Source organism: Ovis aries, chromosome 15 (genome assembly GCF_016772045.2).
Source record: "Ovis aries strain OAR_USU_Benz2616 breed Rambouillet chromosome 15, ARS-UI_Ramb_v3.0, whole genome shotgun sequence".
NCBI classification, from domain to species: Eukaryota; Metazoa; Chordata; class Mammalia; order Artiodactyla; family Bovidae; genus Ovis; species Ovis aries.
Window position 1 is genome coordinate 6,096,630 of NC_056068.1, and position 19,160 is coordinate 6,115,789.

Below are 19,160 nucleotides of genomic sequence, written 5' to 3' on the forward strand. Positions count from 1 at the left end.
GTGGAAACAGGGATGCAGAACAGTCAGGATGAGCTGGGGTATCTTCTGTGTTAGCTGATTTGGCTGTCCATAGCAGATTTCCAGCTGGAACTATATAAAAAAGATTCAGTTTACTTATGTGGAGATTTCGATTCATTTTGAGCCTGCTTAGTTGAAAATTTTATAAGCCATTTTCAACTCTCCTGTGAGATGGTGGAAAAAAATTTTGTGATCTTTATATATATTTATAATCATGTACCCACCAAAATAGTTTTGGAAAACTATATTTCCCTGCACATTTTTAACTTAACATTAAAACACAAAAGTTGTAGTTGCTAAGGAACTACTCAGTTCAGTTAAGTTCAGTCACTCAGTCGTGTCTGACTCTGCGACCCCATGAATCGCAGCACCCCAGGCTTCCCTGTCCATCACCATCTCCCGGAGTTCATTCAGACTCATGTCCATCGAGTCCGTGATGCCATCCAGCCATCTCATCCTCTGTCGTCCCTCTCCTCCTGCCCCCAATCCCTCCCAACATCAGAGTCTTTTCCAATGAGTCAACTCTTCGCATGAGGTGACCATACTGGAGTTTCAGCTTTAGCATCATTCCTTCCAAAGAAATCCCAGGGTTGATCTCCTTCAGAATGGACTGGTTGGATCTCCTTGCAGTCCAAGGGACTCTCAAGAGTCTGCTCCAACACCACAGTTCAAAAGCATCAATTCTTCGGCACTCAGCCTTCTTCACAGTCCAACTCTCACATCCATACATGACCACAGGAAAAACCATAGCCTTGACTAGACGGACCTTAGTCGGCAAAGTAATGTGTCTGCTTTTGAATATGCTATCTAGGTTGCTCATAACTTTTCTTCCAAGGAGTAAGCATCTTTTAATTTCATGGCTGCAGTCACCATCTGCAGTGATTTTGGAGCCCAAAAAAATAAAGTCTGACACTGTTTCTACTGTTTCCCTGTCTATTTCGCATGAAGTGATGGGACCAACTAAATGGATTTAAATCTAGACATTGATGTCTTAGAATAAGATTGATCAACAGTCTTTCAGATATATTCAGTGGACTACAAATACCATTTGATAACCTTCATTATTAATATATCTGTTCATCTTTAATAATTGGAAATACTCTATCATTGCTTTTTGTCCTTGAACATTCTACTTCCCCACAGAATTTTTGTGTTTAAAATGGACATCTTTATGATCCCTCTGGCACAAATTTCTGAAACAAACATGTATAAATTGAAATTTAACTTTTTTCCTGTGATCATAGGCTGTAACTCAAAATTTTCTCCTTGATTACATTATAATTTATATTACTTTCAGTACTTATATTCAAAGTCAGTTGGTCAAAGCAATGTAAACATATGCTGATATAACAATATACTCATAAAAAATGATTCTTTTACAAATGCAATCTTAATGGAGGCTGCAGCTTATATTTGAACAATTTATTCAAGTGTGTGTTCATGAATATTACTTATTAGTAGAATATTATAGAGTTCAGCATAGATTCTCTTCCTTTTTTTAATTTCCATAGAACATTATAGAGTTCAGCATAGATTCTCTTCCTTTTTTTAATTCCCAAAGTTTATGTGTTGAAAAATCTTTTCTACATAAATAGACTGGCCTCCAAAAAATGTTACTTCAATTTTTTCCAAAATTTTTAGTACCAGTTTTATAGCTCCAAAATTATTTAGTAATATTTAATCCTAAAATGCAATTAGGTTTCAATAGACAACTCATTTTGTTGAACTCTGTGACTTGGAAACCACAGGTATTTTACCCAAATAGGACTGCCAGAGTTAGCAATACAGGAAGCCTAGTTACATTTAAATTTGAGACAAACAACAAATAGTTTTTTAGTATAATTATGTACCATGCAATATATTAATCATTGATTAGCTAGAATTAAAATTTAGCTGGGTGATCTGTATTTTATCTGATAACTATACCCAGATATATGGTATCACCAACTTGATCGACATGAGTTTGAGCAAGCTCTGGGAGTTGGTGATGGACAGGGAAGCCTGGTGTGCTGCAGTCCATGGGGTTGCAAAGAGTTGGACACAACTGAGCGACTGAACAGAACTGATACCCAAATATTAAAGTCATTCATTTTTCTCAACATTAACACCAATTACTTCTGACCATTCAGGAATATTTTACACCCTTGGCCAAAATTATATCATTTTAAAATCCAAGATGGGTGAGAGGTGGGCCTGTCTTTTTTTAAGAAGAACCATTGCGAAAAGGTGGGTTGGAAGACAATCCTCGCGCCTCTAACAGCTCTTGTTTTCACTCAGATCTGTTTTAGGAAAAACTACACGTGAAAACTGAGGATCAGGTTGTTAATTTCCTTAAAAGTATTTGAGTTCCCACTTCCCCAAGACTAAATTTTTGTAAATACTTGGTAACTTTGTCCAAGGGAACAGTATCCCAATTTAAAGATCATGGCCTAATAAACACTGAACTATTATTAGTTAATAGGATTCCCACATTCTTCACATTAGTAATGAAAGTTGGGATCAGATCTGTCAGGGCCTAAAGTAGATGAATATGTCTCCTTTGCAAAATTTTGCACAACTTTATTGATTTTTTAAAAGTAATTTAAAGTACTTTTTAAAAAGTAATTTAAAATAATAATTATGATCAAGGACTGTATTTATTTCACTTACTGCATTATTCTAATACTAGAGGGGAACATGCAGACAGGAAGAAAGAAAGTGAAAGTTGCTCAGTCGTTGCCGACTCTTTGCGACTATAGTCCATGGAATTCTCCAGGCCAGAATACTGGAGTGGGTAGCCTTTCCCTTCTCCAGGAGATCTTCCCAACCCAGGGATTGAACCCAGGTCTCCCGCATTCCAGATGAATTCTTTACCAGCTGAGCCACCAGGTGCTCAATAAAGCTTTGTTGATAGACTGACAAAAAGGAAGTCAGTCTATAGGCTTGGGCCTTCTCTAGTCTAAGACAGTGAAGTGAAAGTGTTAGTCACTCAGCCATGTCTGACTCTTTGCAACCCCATGAACTGTAGTTCACCAGGCTCCTCTCTCCATGGAATTCTCTAGGCAAGAATACTGGAGTGGGTAGCCTTTCCCTTCTCCAGGAGATCTTCCCAACCCAGGGACTGAACCCTAGTCTCCTGCATTGCAGGCAGATTCTTTACCATCTGAGCCACCAGAGAAGCCCTTCTCTATTCTAAACCCCCATCCAAATGTTTAATGATGTAACATACCTTATATTTTCCTCTAGCCCACTTTGACTATACCAAATATTTTGTGTAAAAAACCCTTCTCCTCCCAATACCCAACTTTGCTAAATATACTTCTTTCTCCAAATATTCTTTAGGGACAGAAATAAGCAAGGAAATATTTGAGGAAAGTGACAAGCTGGCTATTACTATGTCTAGTTTGCCAGTTTTTCTTCTATTTGCAATGTGCAAACAAGGTATTAGAAGTGTGCTGCAAGAGTTTTCCACCCCATTCCTGGTTTGGACTTTTTATAATTTTTAATAGTGGTGTGTTCTCAACATCCTCTTGTTAACTAATCAACTTAATTTTTTTCTTGAGGGTAACCATGATAACAAACATTCTTTCTCTGGAAGGAACTTCATATATTATTGCTGTAACATCTTCAGATCCAATATAATGCTATATCACTGTAAGTTTTTACATTTTCAATTTTAGAAATTAAAATCAGTTGAACATACATCTGGAGGTTTCTTTCTGAACTCTATTCTGGTCTATTAATCTGTCTACACTTTGCCAATAACATACTGTATTGATCACTGTATCCTTATAGTAAGTGTTGACATCAGATAGAATAGGTCCTCTAACTTTGTTCTCAAAATTGTCTTGGCTATTCTAAGCTCTTTAAATTTTCCTATAATTTTTAGAATTATTTTGTGAATATCTTTCTTAAAGTTCTTGAGAATTTGATTAGCATTACATTCAATCTATAGATCAATTGAGAATGAGTGACATTTTATTGTTATTGAGTCTTTTAATCCATAAGCATTGTATATCCCTTCAGCCAGCCTTTTTTAATATTTTTGTTTGTTTTCAGTATGAAGATATTTCTCACCTTTTGTTGTTATTCTTAAGTATTTCATATTTTGATGTTATTTTAAATACTATTTAAGTTTAGATTTTAATTGTTAATAGTATTTTTAAATTCCATGTTTAGTTATTTCTTGTCAGTATGTAGAAATAAAATTGAATTAAGAATCAGGATCTACCTTGCTAAATTCACTTACTAGATTCTTCTTTATTTTCTTCAGTCAACTATAATGTCATTTGTAGAAATAATCATTTCTTTTCCTTTCTGATTTTTGTGCCTATTTTTTTCTTGCTTTATTGTACAAGTTGGGCGGTACAATGGTGAATAGGCTTGATTAGTCAACCTCCTTGCCTTATTCCTGATCTTAGAGAAAAAGTGATTTATCATAGATATTCTTTATTAGATTGAGGAAATATCTTTCTATTCTTAGTTTACTGAATCTTTTAAAATCATAAATAGAAACTATATCTACAGATATGACCGTATAGTTTTGTCCTTTATTCTATTAATATGGAGATTTACATTAATTTATGTGTTACTTCAATTCTTGTACTTCTGAGATAAATGCCACTTGATCATGATGTAATATCCTTATTATATACACCTGGATTTAATTTCCTAGTATCTGGTTTAGGATTTTTGAGTTGAGGCTGGAAAAGAAGAGCAATAAGGGGGGAAAAATGGAAATAAGGTAATTGAGATACCAAGACAATGTAGGATATAAGTAGAACAAAATACTTATATTTAGTAGAGAAGAATTAATTAAAAGTCAACAATTTACTTACTGTGTAGTTGAATGAAGAGAAACACATGCAATGGAGACTTAAACTACATTGGATCCCATAAAGTAACTATTACTTACTGACAGAATTTTTCGAACAATAGCAGCTGTGGACGTGGCCCCAGACTCACATCAGCCAAGCTCTGGAGTAGGTCACAGGTAAAGCATTTAGTGGCTCCCACAGCTTTGGGGTTTGGTGCATGGAGAGATAAAGCCGGTCAATTCGTGTTAGAAGGCTGAAAACCATTAGGTGTCTTCCCTAGGACCTGATCAATTATTACAGGAGCCAAACTAGCACAATGAAAATATTGGGACTGACAGTCCCCCTATGGTAGCTAGGAAATAGCACTCTCAGAACTGGGGAAGCTTGAAGGCTTGAACTAGGCTAAGAAGACTGGCTGAGGTTTCAGGAGAGAGAGATTATGCAAAGAGCTCTAAGTATATAGGACGACTGTAGTATAGCCTTGTTCTCAAAACTTTCCAGCTTTCCGTGGCTGACTCCATGCCTGTGTAGGTTTGAGTACATTCCTAAGTCCCAGAAGCTTTAAGAGCTGAAGTGAGCAGTTCCAGATGTCTCCTTCCCTCATTCTACCATATTCTTCACTGATAAAGTATAGGAAAAGGAACATAAGAAAATGCCAGGCTTGTTAGGGCCAAGCAGATTCTCTGCTGTCTGAAGAAAGGTATAGGATCATACCCTTCTATCCGTGGCACTGGGACAAGCCAACAGAGGTTCTTCTCTTAGGTTTGTGTACACTAGTCCTGGCCCCAGGCAAGTGCATTTAAAAGGCCTTTTGAATTGGGGGCAATGGAAACAAGATAGCTGAATTGGTCTTGCAACCTCTGAATTAAATGGGCATACATTTTTCTCCAAATGAAACGCTCTTATTCCTCTAGGAAACTGGAGGCAGTGCTTGGTTTGGCAAGTCAAACAAAGCTTGATGGGCAGTGTTGAGGTGTCTGAAGGCAGCAGACAGAGTTTGCAGGAGGCTCTGTAGTGGTACTGGTAGAACTCTGGAGCCAGATGACCTGGCTTTGAACCCACTTTCCCCTCCCAGCTCTATGGCTACAGCAGACACTACTGGTACTCATCCCAGATCTCCCTTACTTCCCTGTACCCCTAAACCCCAGGTGGTGAAGAGCTGCTAACAGCTTGCGATTGTGACCTAGAGTATCGCCCTTGGTTGATGAGACTCTGAGACCACTACCACAGCTCCTAGCATTGCCATTCTCTGCCCTCCCCACAGTGGGTCAGGCCAAGGCTCAGCTTATCCCCCTGCCCAGTTCATGACAGGCTTTCTTGAAGAGTGGTAGGTACACTCTCAGGAGATTACGTGTTCCTGAATCTTGGTGCTAGCTTCTGCTTCTAGAAAGCCTAAGACAGTGGTGGCTAGAGCAAGTTACCCATTACATTCCAGCTGTAATATTGGCATAGTAGTAGTACACACCTTTTAAGAGTATTACAAAGATTAGATGATTTGAAGTTTATGAGATACTTCAAAAAGGTTCTGACATGTAGAGTCAGTTTGGTTCTTACTATAAGAGGTTGATGCCATGTAACATAATAATATGACAGTTCTTCACATTTTCAGAATAGGTAATCAGTACAGTTGTTTTAGGAATGATGTTTCTCAGCCAAATTAGTGTCTTACTTATACCATTAGTCACAGGAATGTGTTAGGTTGTATCAGTGTTTCACAGTAATTTATCACTTCAACTGAGGTGGGGGGGCAGGGGAAACCTCAAAATGTAATCCAAACTAAATAGAAGAAGCACACAGTGCCCCATGCCATGATCTCTGCCATTAGCTTGTGCTCAGTCAGTATTTCTGACTCTTTGCAACCCCATGGACTGTAGCCCACCAGACCCCTCTGTCCATGGGATTTCCCAGGCAAAACTACTGGAGTCAGTTACCATTTCCTCTTCCAGGGGATCTTTCCTACCCAAGGATTGAACCCACATCTTCTACGCCTCCTGCATTGGCAGATGGATTCTTACCACTCTACCACTGGGACCCCTCTGCCAGTGGATAAGTGACTAAATAAATTATATGTCTAGACCATGAAACATTATATACCTATTTAAAATATAACAGACTGCATAACAGAGGCAAACTCAACTTCTTTCTGAAGGACTGCATCTTCAAACTGCATCTCAAAAAAATGTTGATAGAGCCCCAACAAATGAGTTTACACATGTCACAAGACATTAGAGTCACCAAATATCTAAGATATTTAATTAGATATCTAAGATATCTAATTTTACTTAATTCTTAAACACCTAAGATGTTTAAAGAAATAAAAAGAGTTGCAAACCTAAGTAAAGAGTGAGAAATGGAATATTTCCTGCCATATCAGTAAACCATGATGTCACAATCAGCAATTGCAGCCCTCCAATGTGAGCCAGTGAGACCTGAGGGAACTCAAGAAGGAGAAGAATACCTGTGATCTAGCAGGCATCAAACTGCAGCCACTCCCTATGGTGAACCCCAAGGGAGCTCAGGATGTGAAAAACGCAGGAGACTGGCCCCAACAGCTGAGAAGCATATGAAAGGAATGATTTCATTGAGCCCAGACTCTTGCATCTTCCCATACATAGAAAATAGCTAAATTCCTTAGCTTGGCTTACCTGGTTTTCTTTAATTAACAAAAATCTTTTGATGTTCAGACTATCAGCCCTCTGTTGCTGGTTCCTGCCTGCCCCACCCCACCTCACCTCCTCGATGCAGTTCTCTCAGGGTTACTTGAGATGTTGCCTCTGGGCCTAAGTCCAAAAAATTTCTACCAAATAAAACATAACTCTCAACTTTTAGGTTGTGACTATATTTTAAATTGACAGGGGTAAGAGCTTATTTTAAAAATGAACAGGAAGATTTGTAAAAGAACAAAGTAGAACTTCTAGAAGTTGAAAAATAATCATGGCATTAAAAACTTCATGAAATATTCAAACTTCTGATGAAGAAATATTTAGTGACCTGGATAAGCAGCTTGTGGAAACGACTAAGTTGGAGCATAAAGAGATGAAGTGAAAAAATGAAAAGATTGTTAGACATAGAGAGCAGGCCCTATATTTGTCTAATTCAAGAACCAGTAAGAGATAATAAAGAGATGTGCCTGCATGACAAGTCTGATTCTTTCCGACCCTATCGTCTGTGGTCTGCACACATCTTCTGTCCATGGGATTCTCCAGGCAAGAAAACTGGAGTGGGTTGCCATGCCCTCCTCCAGGGGATCTTCCGGACTCAGGGATCAAACCTGTCTTTCTTATGTCTCCTGCACTGGCAGGTGGGTTCTTTACCACTAGCACTACCTGGGAAGCCCAATAAAGAGATAGGAAAATCCAATAGAGAGGTTATTGAGAAGTCTGAGACTTTTCCAGAAAGATTGAAAGACACCCAGTCTCAGGTTCAGTAGTTTAAGATGACTATAAGCAAGTAGAAACCACCACGGACTAATCAATAACAGAATATCTCTTATTAGATGTTGTAGTCTGGGCGCAGGTTGGAAAAGAATTTCCAGATATGAGACAGAATGAGAGGGAAATAGTTTATTAGAGTGGGAGACGCTGTTAGAATAGCAGGCCAGCCAACTCAAGGGAGAACTGACCTTGAACAGGGGTCCTTAGTCCACTTTTATAGCCAGGGTACAAGGAATGGGATAAGGGTTTTGTGGGTCATTTGTTGATTGGATGAGGCATGTATACTGGGTGGGGGGAAGAGTAAGGCAAATACCTTCTCTCTATGGAGTACGAGGGGAGACAGGTTATACTGCTCAGGAGGACCTAAAATCCATTAACAGTTACAACACAGGGGACGGAAGGACAATAAGGGTCTGGTTTTTCCCTTCCTGCCTTCCAAGACCCTCCTTGGTTTTATGTGCTCTTTCCTCCTTGGATCACAACATCAGACATATTTGAAAAGTTATTTACAGCTCAGCCAGTAAAGAATCCGCCTGCAATATAGGAGACCCTGGTTCGGTTCCTGGGTTGGAAAGATCTCCTGGAGAAGGAAATGGCAACCCAATCCAGTATTCTGGCCTGGTGAATTCCATGGACTATATGGTCCATGGCAGTAGCAAAGAGTCTGGACATAACTGAGCGACTTTCACTTTCATTTTACTTTTAAAACAACCAATAAAAACTTTGATTTCTCTGTAAGTATATTATGACAATGAGAGTAAATGTTAGATTTGGAGTTATTGTGCTCATAAAGGGAGTTTATGAAGAACATTTTGACTGTATTTTACTCATATTTTACTGGCTGTATTCTTATATCTGGTACTATAGAAAAAAGTATAATAAATAAGAGACTATTCCTCTGGATATTTGGCAAATATGTTGACAAAATGATTTTTAAGTGTTTAGAAGGTAATATTGATTTATGATTAATAAAGAACAGAAGTTAGAAAATAAAGCAAGTTCTTATTATTTCATTTCATGTAGTTTCCTTTTGTTTTAGTCTGCAGATCAAATTAGGAAAATGTAATTTAACCTGTGCCAAAGGCAATGCTAAGGAAAAAAATATGAGTCATGCAATGGACTTCTTCAAAATGGTCTATAGAATTTTATGCAATAATTAAATAGAACTATCTGACTTTATGTTATCATATTTTTTTATTTGAAATAACAGAAATTTGGAAAGGAAAAAATAAATAAATTTGCTTTGGGGATAGGCTGAAAAACATTTTCTCATAAAATAAAAAGCACTAAAGTATTCTCAAAAAATGAGAATACATGAGATATCATTTTATAGTAAAAGTATTTTGAAAATAGCCCTCCTCTGATATGATTATGAGTACCTCAACTTTGGGCAGTTATTCCTATTTTTCTGATGGGTGCAAAAATGCTAAATGGAGCTGAGGTCAACCATTGCAATATGTTGATATTTTCTACAACAATATAGTCAAAATCACAACATTCCAAGTAGTAAACCAAAGCTAATAAGACATATTAGTTATAAGGATTCCAACTATTCAGACAGCAAACTCATGCTTTTGAATGTGACCGCAATGAAAATTCTTGGAAATCTTCTCCAATAGAACTTCTTGACTTACCTCGCTTATAAATTTCATCTCTATAAGCTGGAGGAAGTGGCAAGATCTGACCTTGATAACCAACATATAAGAACTGGTTGATGAAGTTAAAAATAGCATGGACCTTGAGTCAGAGGAGCGGACTTGTCAGATTTTTCCGTTGTGCCTTTTGCATTCTCTGCGTCGTGTAGGTTGCACTCTCTGGCAAGCAGACCTTGCCATGGAGACACTGTGCAGGCAGAACATGGGGCAGTGATTTCAGACACATGCCCATGAAGGAATGAATGAAGCAGTGCTGAGCAGAGGTATAAATTGAATCATAATGCAGCTGCCACAGGGGTTATGGCAGGTCTCACAGGAAATTCTGAAACTCGGATGGTTCTTCCAAAATGTCTCTAACTGAAGGGGCCAAACCTGGACTCCCCCATTAACCAACCATTAGACGCAGAGAGCTGCTTGGGATACCACTGGAGGGGCAACTTATTTCGGACCTGTAGAATTCTTACAGAGAATTTCAGCTGAGCACCATCAGGCAATACTCCCAACCATCAGGGTAATGAATGGCTCCGAGCTAAGGGAGATCCAGACAGCACAACACATTCATTACAAGGGCCAAGAAAGAGAATGCCTGTTGTCATACATTTACCCCCAACTTTAGGAATGTACATTTCAGAAAGATTAACGGATCTGGGGAAAACTGAAACAACAGGAGATTTGTGGCTAGCAGAAATACTTGTTCATTCAACAAGTACTATACTTAAAATGGGCTTACTCTTTGTTGATTATGCAAGCTACTGCAGAAGCAATGATGAATCATGGACAGTCCCAGCTAGTGGTGGACTGAAGCTGGCTGCAACCTGCTGGCCACAGCCAATTTATCAGGACTTCTTCCAGACTCCCAGTGATGTCCAGTCGGTAGCTTGAAATGGGCCTTGTTGGAAACATTTGTACTATGGAAACTAGATAATGGCAGAAAACAGGGATTTTTTTTAACCCCAAGAATCAATTGTTAATACTGTGTCAGCACAATACTGCACCCCACTTTTGAGATGACAATCCAACAGAACTGGAAATGAATAAAATTGTCTGTTCTGCCTCTGGTCCTTTGAAGTAGCTGCACACTCCCCCGTCTGTATGAAAAGGTGAGTTCTTGACACTCCAGCATTGATCATGACAAGATCCTTAGACTCATGCTGTCCAATGAAAGTATAATCTGAACCGTATATAGAATTTAAAATTTCCTAGTAGCCGTATTTTTTACAGTGAAAAGCAAACTTAAACATTTTCAAGTAACTAAATTGAATATGGAAAGTTCTTTTCTTTCAGTATTTGCATGTACATTGACAAAACTTGTTCCTCTTTTCCAAGAAGAACTATTTGACTTTTAAGCAAAGCTCATCAAGTAACCATCACTTTGCAGTCCAGTCTTAGAGGGTTCAGGGCCAGTACCAAGCAAGGAATAGCATTCTCTTCAGTCTGATGCTAAAATATGGACAGATCCTTCATCTTTGATTGGATATACAGTGATTTCAACAGAGTGCTATAGTTTTTGGAATTATAAAAGAAAACTGGCAAATTGGTATTTTTTGGATTGGACAAACATGAGAAAAACAACATTACTGCTTATGTTAAAAGATGACAGACATGGACACATGTCCCCTATATTAGTTACATCCCCCTTCAAAAGAACTAACCACTGCTGGCACAACCTTTGCAAATTTTAATGTGGGTGACTGTTCAAGCTCAAAGAGTATGGAAAAACTACCTTCCTGCTATCAACGGCGTTACACTTCTGGTGGATTGTACAGATCATGAATCAAAAGAATCAAAAGAAGAACTCGATTTGCTAATGACAGTTGAAACCACTTCTAATGCATTTATACTGATTCTTGGGAATAAGATCAACAGACCTGAAGCCATCGATGAAGAGAGGTTATGAGAGATGCTTGGTTTATATGGTCAGAGAACAGGAAAGAGCTGAATGCTGACCTGTAAGTTTTCAAGCACAGTGTGCTCAAAAGACAAGGTTCCTAAGACAGTGTCCGCTGCAAGCACAGGTTCTTAACACCAGCCTGAATGTTTCCAGGTCTCACTATTTAGTTCTACTCGGAGATCTGATCATGCAACATGTATAACTTGAATTCAGTAGAATTTTGTTGGTTATAAGAAGGTTATTTAGATTATTACTATTACATCAACTTAATTCGCATGTGAATTGAAAACTGATTATCACAATGTTAGCTTTATCATTCCATAAAAGTAATTAGTTTTTACAGCTTATAATCTGATATTACCCTAGCAATATTCACAGTACGAAAAGCAACTTTCCAGCAGTACATTTGAAACGCTTATTAACATGAAACTACAAATATAGCCATATTGAAAAGTGCATCATGTTAAATTTTTGTCTACTTTTTTTTGAAACTAGCTTTTAAATTTAAGATTATATGTCTGCCTAGCTTTAGTGTAGAATTAATAATTAGCTGATTGATGGTTGTAGGATATCTTAGAATTTTCAATACTTTTTCTTATGCAAATATTATGCAATAAAACAAACTGTAAGGTTCAGCATCCTTAAAAGCATATCAATTTCAAATTTATGTCAAGTTTAGTAAATTCACTAACAAGACAATTAAAGTTAACTTCAAATTCAAAGGAGAATTGCATAAATTGAAAGCAACTCTGTTGGCCAAACTGTACAAACCTCCAGTTATAAAATGAACAAGTTCTGAGGATCTGATGTGTGGTGACTATAATCAATAATACTGTATTGTATAGTTGAAAGTTGCTAAGAGATGGGATCTTCAATGTTCTCAACAACAAACCCTCAAAAATAAGTTATTTATGTCAAGTGATAGATGTGTTAACTAACCTTATTGTGGTAATCACAGTGTACACATTAAACTCATACAATGTTATATGTTCATTATATCTCAACAAAGTTGGGAGGGGAAGGAAGGAAAGAAACTAAATTAAACATTAGCAACAAAGTGTTTTCAATTTTTGTATTTCTATCAGCCAATTTACATAACACTTTCAGTTATAATTAAAATATTCTGCATATGAATTTATATTATAAAAATGTATAAAATCATTATTGACTAGTATTATGAAACATTTCAGTATCAACATTAATTCTCATATCTATAGATCTAGGTTACAAATAAGCTGTTCTGTTCTTTGGAGCTTCAAGTTCTGCTTGTTCATATGCAGTGTGATATGACTGAGAAAACATAACTCATAACTGCCAAGTTTTGTCTTTCATTACTGAAAATTTGGCAAATATTCTTTTGTTTCAAGAAAATCTTGAATTGGAGTTAACAACATAGTTGTTGTTCAGTCACTAAGTCATGTCTGACTCTTTGCAACCCCATGAACTGCAGCATACCAGGCTTCTATGTCCTTCACTATCTCCCTGAGTTTGCTCAAACTCATGTCCATCGAGTCAGTGATGCCATCCAACCATCTCATCCTCTTTTGCCTCCTTCTCCTTTTGCCCTCAATCTTTCCCAGCATCAGGGTCTTTTCCAATGAGTCTGCTTTTCACATTAGGTGGCCAAAGTATTGGAGCATCAGCATCAGTCCTTCCAATGAATATTCAGGCCATGATTTCCTTGAGGATTGACTGGTTTGATCTCCTTGTAGTCCAAAGGGACTCTCATCAGTCTATTCTTTCAAAATTCTTATAAATCCAGATTTTTAATGTAACAGCTGAAGCACCTGTATCATATAGAAACCAATTTTTTTTCATATTTAGTTGAAATTCTTTGACAGTCATAAAAAGTTCAAATATATCTATGCCATGAGTTTGACTTTTTAGACTATGAGTTGACAGTACTTCTTCATGAGTTTGGAAGTCCTCTGAGACTAAACATAACCAAAGTATTAAGCAGGCATGACTCATCCTAAGCACTTGAAATGTATTAAAGAAAGTTCTTCCAGTCTTTCCAATTCTGAATCAATTGATCTTTGATATTCTTGAAAAGGGCTTGTGACTTACAGATGATTGTTCAGTGGCTTTATTGAAGATATTTTGTTTTTTGTAAAATGTGATTTTTTTTTACTCCTTTCCTAGTAATTTTATAATATTTCCATAACTGAAATGGATTTCTTTTACCATGTTGCCATCTAAAAAATTAGTTTCTTTTTTGTGCAAGAGTCTAAGTCATTTAACATCTAGCTAAAGTTATAAGCTCACATTAAATATAATTTTTAAAAATTTTGTCAGATATTCATTTCTGATTTCTGATAACTAATTTAGTCTATTCTTTTCAAATTTTTTTGACTGTTAGAGGAAACTTATCAAATGTACCATGTTTTTTCTGCTAATGTCTGTAATATTGTCCGCTTCATCATCTTAAAGAAAACTTACACATCAAGCAAATAGCTTTTTCATTTTGTTTAACCCCAAAATCTGCAATTACCGTGCTTTGTGAAATTTGGGACACATTTTCTCTCAATTTTTTTTTTTCCTTTATTGCTTTGTTTGTGCGACTGGCTTCTCCATCTCCATTTGATTCTACATCAGTGCTAACTGCTGCTAAGTCACTTCAGTCGTGTCCAACTCTGTGAGACCCCATAGACGGCAGCCCACCTGGCTCCCCCGTCCCTGGGATTCTCCAGGCAAGAACACTGGAGTGGGTTGCCATTTCCTTCTCCAATGCGTGAAAGTGAAACGTGAAAGTCAAGTCGCTCAGTTGTGTCCAACTCTTAGTGATCCCATGCACTACAGCCTACCAGGCTCCTCTGTCCATGGGATTTTCCAGGCAAGAGTACTGGAGTGGGGTGCCATTGCCTTCTCCATCTACATCACTAGTATGCCCTAATTTTAAACTTAAAATTTTGTTTACACTTAACTTTAGAATAAGAACAAAAGCATAATTGTTTTAATTAAAATTATAAGTATTTCCATTTGATTACTATTTTCATAACTATCACTGTAACTTGTTCTCTGCATAAACATCCAATAATCTTGTTGCAATGTTACATCATTGTGTAGGAAAAATCACTTAAATAATTTTGTTTATACCAAGTAGATTGCTGATGTGTAAACATAGGCCCACTCGAGGCACACTCGAGTATCACAAAAACATCTTACATGATTTGTTAAAGTGAAACATAGTCCTCTCAGAACAATGGGGTTGTACTTAATGAGAACATTTTTACTTTGGTTCAGTTTTTAAATTCTAAAATAAATGAGTTTAAATTAAACTGAAATTAACAATCTAGTTCCGCAGTGGACATTTCAAATGCTCAGGAGCCCACGTGGTTAGTGCCCACTAAATTTGACCCTACAAATTTACACCATACTTGCTTGGTCCTGGCCTGCTTTTATTTATTTTTATTTTTTTGGCAGAGCCCCACGGCTTGCAGAATCTTATTTCCCCTACCAGGAATTGAAGTCAGGCCCACAGCAGTGAAAATGCCAGATCCTGACCACCGGACTGCCAGGGAATTCCAGGCCTGACTTGCTTCTGAACCCCAGCTGTGACCCTCTATTTGCTCTGCCTTAGACTCTGTCTCTCCTGATGGACGTTAATTAGCTTGCCTGCATCTCACAGCCCCTCACTGCACTCATCTAAATTGGACAATCAAGTTTATGCTTCAGCTTTTGGTCCCATTCTCTGGCAGCAGCTACTTGGTGAATATTTCTCCCAGTCTGAATCCCATGGAGGGAGGAGGGAATAAGATGGTCTAAACGTTAGTAAGAAGAAAACAGAGGTCAACATAGTGAGGAGGCTATAGAAAGCAAGTAGCCACTCTGAATAATTCTTGTTTCTTGTTTCAGACACATGACCTTAAAAACTTGCAGAACATATTACTTAACTATTGATATAATTATTTTTGAAAATCACAAAATAGTGGACAAACTGGAAATGAGCTAAGATTTCTAATTTTCAGAAAAGGGAAGGAAGGGACTTCTGCAGACAGTTGACAGAGTAAATAAATGTAATAGCCATCTGAAGCAAAATTCTATTATGAATTAGTCAAAGTGGTGTGTAAGCTTTAAGAAAATGAAGAAGTGCTCACCATGAGAGAGTCTGCAATCATAAGGAAAGATCTGGGCCTGGCACGCCCACTTCCTGTTTTGATAAGCTCTGACTTGTAGCAGTTGTCTGAATCTATATCTTTGTGGCAAATGAACAGCATCTGGCTGGATGAGGGTATATGTGGTGTTGATTTGTATCTGACGTTCAGTCCAACTTGATGTTTGTCAAACAGACATTTTTCCCTCCCTGCAGATTTTAATGATATCTTGGAGCCTGATCTCAAATTTTTTCTTTGCAAATTTACAGTGAATACAGTGAAGAATAGATTGGCTGAAAATACTGCCCATCATTTTTATAAGCAGCAGAAATCTAGGATTGATACCTGTAAAATCAAAATAGTCTTAGATCTTCAGCTCTCAGCAGGTGAGATTTGTAGTGTAAATGACCCACTTTGGGCATAAAATAGCTTAAGAATAGAATTGCAGAGCTGTGGTTTGTAGTGTAGCCTGTGTTAACCTGATCATCCCAATGTAGGACGGAATATGAGGGCTGTATAGTTTCTGGGAAGTGGGATGCGATAAAGGCAGCCTCCAGTTAGTGTAGTTGCTGGAATTCTAGACCCATGCAAATCACTTCCCCTGGGCAGCTTCTGGGTGGCTTCCCTCCTCCCAGGAGCCAACAAAGATCCCGTCAGTAGCTGGCATGGCTCTGGTATTGCTGCCTTGTGGCTTCTGACCCTGCCAGGGGTCCTGGCTGCTGTTATTGCTGCCACTTCTGCTGGGCACTGTCCCGCAGCTTGTCTGCCCCACACCCTCCCCCCCAGTACACAGACCAATGCTTGGCACACAGAACACACTTCATACGTATTTGTTAGATGAATGAATGAATGAAAATGTCAGCTTAATACAAAGAACTTAGTAACCACAAGTGTTTTTCTAAATGGAAAGGACTTCCCCCAAAAGCACTGAGTTTCCCATGACTTGAGCGATATCTGCTGGTCTGGAATATTGGGCAACACATTCAGCTGCTAATCGGAAGCAGGGAGGAAACCGGAAGAAAGGCTATATTTGCGTGTAATGTGACCACTACAGGGTTTCAGATATAACTGTAGTTGAATTTTTCACAAGTGCAACTGATTTCTCTCTCCATTCCCCAACTCTCTTCCCATTTGTGAATTTCTCTCCCTCTCTAGCTCGCACTTGCAGGGACCCATGCTCTGTCTCTCTCTCAAACACACACACACACACACACACACACACACACACACACACACACTTTTATGTAATCTGGATGCTGCTACCTGCTCCCTTGAGATCTAGATTGCCTTGAGCCCAAGTTTCATGGCCCAGGGTTATTCAAGATTTCTATGAGTTTCTGGAAATTCATGTGCTTTCATACCCCCAGCGCCCTCCCCCCAAATCCTGCATGTACACATGCCCTCTCTGTCCAACCAGCATCACACAGAGGTGGAACCTATCCTTTTCATCATTCTCCCCAAAGTACACAGTCTTTACAGAATCACTGGGGTCCACCCTGTCACCGACTGCCCAGAACAGCTTTCGTGAGGTCCCGTGAGACACACTTCCACCAGCCCTCCATCCAGCCTTTTCCTCCTACCTCCCTCATTTCTCTTCACCTTCCTCACTCTTCCCTTCACTCTTTCCCTCGTCTCTTCTCCTGCCCTCAACTTCTCCCCTCACCCATCTTTCCTCTACACTGAAAAGCACCAAATTCCTTTGTTCTATAAAGTATTGATCCAATGGACACTCACCATTTACCCAAACATTTACCTAAGTGTCTTTGTTCCAAACAAAAACAATTCCTTATGTACCAAGAGCTGTGGGATAAATGGTCAATATGATTTTTTTAATTGCCTTCTGTTACACCTGCAGCAAATTTTGAGCTCTTATTATTTGCCAGACTTAATAATGTTTAATTTTTACAGCATGGATTGACACCAAGAAATGTAGTGTTAGGCTTAATCCATAAATGCTAAGTGAATTCTTGTTTAGAATATTCTGAAAATTAGGCATTAAAAAGATCTGGCCACTAAACTTTCTGGGTAAAGGGGAGCTGACTTACTATACGTAGCATGAAAGTGTTAGTCATTCAGTCAGGTCCAACTCTTTGCAAACCTATAGACTGTAGCCCACCAGGCTCCTCTATCCATGGCATTCTCCAGGCAAGAATACTAAAGAGGGTTGCCATTTCCTTCTCCAGGGATCTTCCCAACCCAGGGACTGAACCTGGATCTATTGCCTTGCAAGCAGATTCTTTACCATCTGAGACTAAATCCAGTTCCCTCCTCCCCCATGTGAATCATCTTTTTAAAAATTTATTGTCTTTTCTGATTATAACGCTAATACGTTTGTACTCATAAAATTATAAACTATGAACAGGTAGGATAACGATGATGACAGCTGACATATGTTGCGTATGTACTGTGTGCTCAACACTCTTCTAAGGGCTTCATACGGATCACCATGGAGTAGCATCGCCTCTGTTTGTTACTGATGAGACTGAGAGGCACAGGGTAGTTACACTGGTTTCCCAAGATCACACCACCAAAATATAATAGCGAATAATCATGTCATCCAGATGCAATCATCATTTTGGAGAGTTATTTTCGATGCTTTTCTATCATTAAATCCTTTAAATGATATTTTGAATCACTATTTTGTAACATGCCTGTTATATGTAACTTTATTACAGACATGTAACTTTATTGCATGATAGATTTCCATGACAATAAACAAACATTTATACCATTTTTATGATTACACAGTGAAGTACCACAATATAGCCATTATACAGTATTTTAAACACTGTTGAGGTGAACATTCATTCACTTTCTATTCACTTGGTCTGATATTTTACCTTGACACAAAATTCAAGAAGCACTGTCAGTGAGTCATTTCAACAGATCAAGAGTACATGTGGGCTGACTTTATTTAAAGGACTAAGAGATAGGTTTTTTTACTTTTTTAATGTATGTCTTCTTTGTATTCCTTTTCTAAATTGAACACTAATAACATTTATAACTGTTTTCCCAGTTGAGCAAAAAACCAAACCTTTATATTCTGTCTTTTCCAGTCAAACTATTAGTTAATTCTTCAAAAGTAAGCACAATACGTTTTACCTTGGGCTCGCCCGGCTTCTTCACGTTTGTGACACTTGAAACACTCAACAATGAACTTTGGTTTAGAGCTGATTCTAGCACCTTCTAGTGGTAACAAGGAGAAACCTAGGGAAGATAGTTTGGGTTGCTTCTTTTTTAACGCAAAAAAACCCATAAAAATCAATCTGTAG

At 38.0% G+C, this 19,160-nt stretch overlaps 1 pseudogene; it reads left to right on the forward strand.

Moving 5' to 3' along the window:
• Window positions 1-11,350: 11,350 nt before the first annotated feature.
• On the forward strand, window positions 11,351-11,842 carry LOC101121372 (GTP-binding protein SAR1b-like; annotated as a pseudogene).
• The last annotated feature ends 7,318 nt before the right edge of the window (window positions 11,843-19,160 follow it).